Source organism: Condylura cristata, unplaced genomic scaffold (assembly GCF_000260355.1).
Source record: "Condylura cristata isolate star-nosed mole 26May11 unplaced genomic scaffold, ConCri1.0 scaffold00017, whole genome shotgun sequence".
Taxonomy (NCBI): Eukaryota; Metazoa; Chordata; class Mammalia; order Eulipotyphla; family Talpidae; genus Condylura; species Condylura cristata.
The window spans coordinates 15151492-15156059 of record NW_004567118.1 but is presented as its reverse complement, the minus strand read 5'-3'; the positions used below and the strand labels follow the sequence as shown (position 1 = coordinate 15156059).

The following is a 4568-nucleotide window of genomic DNA, read 5'->3' as shown; positions in this document are numbered from 1 at the left end:
CCTGGGGGAAACTACCAATGAGAGCATAGAATCAGGGAACAATTCTGGTGTGGAGGTGGGGAATAATTTCTGATCTAAGATAATCTGAGTCTGATCCTCATCAGTGCAACCACAATAATAATGTTGTTAATAATTGGTTTTTAAAAATTGTTTTTTGTTTTGTTGTTGCAAGTATTTGTTAACTTCCTGGCTTACTAGGCAAGACTGTTTTTGTTTTGTTTTTTTTTTAAGATTTATTTATACAGGCCCTCCCTGGTGGCGCTGCGGGTTAAAGCACAGCACTGAGAATCTAAGGCCGCTTCTGCATGAGTTCGATTCCTGCCTGCCCCGGAGGTGACCACATGGCGTGGCAGACCTCTCCTGACCTGCCCATTGCTCCCCTCAGCAGTGTACTTTGTCGGTCTGCCTGTTCTGCTCCCCACTCTGTCTCTGGTGAAACCTCTCGCCGCCCCTGAGCCTCTGGCCTGTACCTCAGTTCTGTATACACAAATAAATCTTAAAAAAAAAATTATTTATGCAGTGCCCTATCTGGTGGTACAGTGGGTTAAAGCACAACACTGCGAAGCTGTCAGCAGCTGCTTCAACTTGAGTTTGATCCCTACCACATGATGAGGTGGACCTTTCCTGTTTCATCCGCTGCTCCCTTCAGCAGTGTACTTCATCAGACTGCCTATACTGCTCCTCACTCTGTCTCTGGTGAATCCTTTCACACCCCCTGTGCCACACTCCTCTGGCTTGTACCCCAGTTCTTGTATGACTGAATAAATAAATAAATAAATAAATGTATTGAAAGGGTAAACAAATACCAAAGGCATCAAGCTGCTCAGTAAGAACACTCTTTGTGGGGAATAAAACAGGCAGATTGAAATACACTGCTGAGGGGAGTAGCAGGCAAGATAGGAGAGGTTCTGCTGTGCCTTGTGGGTCACCTCAGGATCAAACTTGGGCTGCAGTTGCTGTAGATAGCTCCATAGTGCTGGCCTTTAACCCCTTGTGCCACTAGGGCTGGAATGTTAACTTCAAGGACCATGCCCTTGGATTGCTCAGCAGTGTCCAACACAAAATATGTGTTCATTAACCCTCTGTTGAATAAGTGAGTGGATACATGAATTAATGAGTTGGAGCTGTTAAGAGTTAATCAATTAATCTGAGAGCAGAAAATGGAAAAGAATATAGTAAAACTTGAAGAACTGTTGTCTTGCAGAATGAAACTTACCAAAATACTTGACTCTTTATATTATGTACACGTGTAACTTTGAAAAAATAATTATAAAATATTTTATATATTTCTATTTTAACTATGTTAAAAGTTAAAAGTTTATAATCCATTGAGGTTAAATTAGCTCATTAATTGTTATCCTTATATGGAGATTAAAAGCTAATTTTTCTACTTGACAAAATAACCAACAACTGATGAAGCCAAGATGTTGTGGAAATGTTAACTAGTGGATATATTCAGTGAATTCTTTTGACTCACTTAAAAAACAAACAAAGGCCCTCCCTGGTGGCGCAGCGGGTTAAAACACAGCACTGAGAAGCTAAAGCCACTTTCGCATGAGTTCGATTCCCGCCTGCCCCTTAGGTGACCACATGGCGTGGCAGACCTCTCCTGACCCGCCCACTGCTCCCTTCAGCAGTGTACTTCGTTGATCTGCCTGTTCTGCTCCCCACTCTGTCTCTGGTGAAGCCTCTCGCCGCCCCTGCACCTCTGGCCTGTATCCCAGTTCTGTATGCATAAATAAATAAATCTTAAAAAGAAAAACCACGAGGCAGCTCTTGTTCTTTAAGACTGCCGATCTTTGTCTTTGCAGGCATTACTCTTTCCTCTTTTTCCTTTCCTCGATAAATCTATTGTGTTCTGCTATAAAAAATAAATAAAATAGAAATTTAAAAGAAACTATGATGTTCGTGAAGTGGTAGTATTAGGGGCTAGAGAAGAGGAGGAGATCAGGTGAGACACTAAGTTGGTATAGTAGGAAATCTGCACACACATATTGTTTATGGCCTGTCCACTCTGAGTTAATTTTCCAGCCCCAGGACATGTCTGAAGGAATGCGGGGAAACAGTGTTATCTGAAGACCAACCTCCGCACAGTGGGATGAGCTTGAGGCCAGCTGTCCAGAAGGGTGATGAGGAGCTCCAGGGTCTGGACAGCACAGTCTCCTGGCAGCAGCGAAGGCCAGCTTACTACTGAACTGTCTTTCACCTCACTAGAAAAAAGCAGCTGGAAATGAAATGTGAAGGCGGTTTCTTTAGGGTGTTAACTGCCCATCCACCCTCCCTTCAAGATTGCCGGCTGTCTGATTAAAGAGCACTTTAAAGATTCAGTTTCTGTCTCTGCTTTATTGGCATTTGGTGTGACAGGTGGCCGGAACTCCAGTATTCCGGTTACAGTAACTTAAAAATTTTTTAAATAAGATTTCTATAGTTCCATTTGATTTAGTTTTTCTTAACATGCCTGCATTATGAGCAGAAGAAAAAACTTTTAAGCCTGAGAAAAGGCAATAAATTCTTTTTTTTAACCTTCAGTCCCTGTCCTCTACCATGTGTGTCCAGAATCTCTTTCTGGTTTTTTTTTTTTTTTAAGATTTATTTATTTACACATAGAGAACTGGGGTATAGGCCAGAGGTGCAAGGGCGGTGAAAGGACTTACCAGAGACAGAGAAGGGAGCAGAACAGGCAGATTGAAAAACTGCACTGCTGAGGGGAGCAGGTCGGGTCAGGAGAGGTCTGCCGCGCTCTGGGCTGGAGATTGAACTCACACTGAAAGGCCTGCAGTGAGCTTGCAGTGCTACGCCCTAACCCATTGTGCCGCCCGAGGGCCTGTTTCTGTTTTACAAAGGCTTTCAGGTGATTCTGATACTTGATAGATTCTGATACTTGATAAATTATGATGGGAGTATTTTTCCCCTTTATTCTGTTAAATAGATAATATATTCAAAATGGTTTAATTTTTTTTTAAAGTACAAAAACATATGCATTAAAAATCTTCCTTTCCTGCCCTGGCCCAAACTATCCCTTTTTCATGCCAAGAGGCATCAAAATGCTATGCTGATAGCCAGCTTTCAATAATTCCCTCTTCTTGGTATTTATTATTGTGATGTTACGGGATAATAAGAGAGATCTATTTTTGTTTTTATTCCCAGTCCTAAAATAGAAACTCTCAAAACCTCTAATTTTCTAAGCCACAAAGATTCTAGGAGTACCTTTTACTTTAAGATTTGATCTTTAACCCTGATTTTTACTTGTTTCTTTGTTTTGTTATGTTTTTTTGACCCTGACTTTTGGCGCTCCTAAATTCCTTGAAATCTCTTGGGTGATAGAAGCATCTATTCTAGTGACATGATCCTTAGTGTGCTCCTGGTAACTCTGGGGAAGAAGCTGGTCACCAGAGAAACCAAGCCATGGTTAGAAGCTTAGAACTTCAGCCTCCTGATCCCCATCTGACAGGGGGAGAAGGGGTGGAGATTACATGAATAATCAATCATGCCCATGTAATGAAGCCACCATAAAACCCCTCAACCATAGGCCCTCCCTCGTGGCACAGTGGGTTAAAGCACAGCACTACAAAGCAATCCACCACTGCAGTAGAAATTCAATCATCCGCCAGGGAGGTGACCCACATGGCACGGCAGACCTCTCCTGATCTACCCGCTGCTCCCCTCAGCAGTGTCCTTTGCCAATCTGTCAGTGCTGCTCTCCACTCTGTCTCTGGTGAATCCTCTCACAGCCCCTGCACCTCTTGCCTATACCCTAGTTCTGTATGCATAAATAAATAAATATTTTAAACAAATCCTCAACTACAGGGTTACAGGCAGTGAACATATCCATCTGCTTGAGAGGCTGGCGTATCCCAACTCCTTGGGGACAGAAGCTCCTGTCTTTTCATGTGACTGTTCATCTGTATCCTTTTTATCATATCCTTTATTACACTAAAAAAAAAAGCAGTAAACATATGTATATCCCTGAGTTTTGTGTGCTGCTCTAGCAAAACATCAAACATGAGGAGGGGATAGTGGGAACCTCAATTTATAGTTAGTTGGTGATTAGAAGTACAGGTGACAACTCTAGGGCTTGCAATTGGCATCTGAGGTGGGGGACAGTCCTGTAGGATTTAACCTGTAACTTGTGGGATCTGGTGTTAATTCAAGGTTATGTCAGAACGAATTGAATTATAGGACATCCAGCTAATGTTGGAGAACTGGTCAGTGTGTGTCTGGGGAAGGGGGAGGACTCACCTATTGGTGACTAGAAGTAGAATGGGTAGAATGGAAGAGTAAAGGATAACTGCCTTTTTCTTAAGTAACTCTTGCTTGGTGTCTTCTCACTCGTCCCAGGCTTGGTCTGTGTAGCCAGTAGAATACTGCAGTGGTAATGACATGTCTATTCTCGCGGGTATAATAGCACTGTGGCTTTTGCCACATTCCCATTCTCTCTCTCTCTCTCTCTCTCTCTCTCTCTCTCTCTCTCTCTCTCTCTCTCTCTCTCTCTCTCGCTCGCTCGCTCGCTCGCTCTCTTGCTCTCTTGCTCTCTTGCTCTCTCGCTCTCTCTCTCCCTCCCATCACTC

General features: G+C 42.9%; 1 pseudogene; it reads right to left on the bottom strand.

Moving 5' to 3' along the window:
- Positions 1-2068: 2068 nt before the first annotated feature.
- Positions 2069-4568, bottom strand: part of LOC105853745 — an 8255-nt pseudogene continuing 5755 nt past the window's right edge.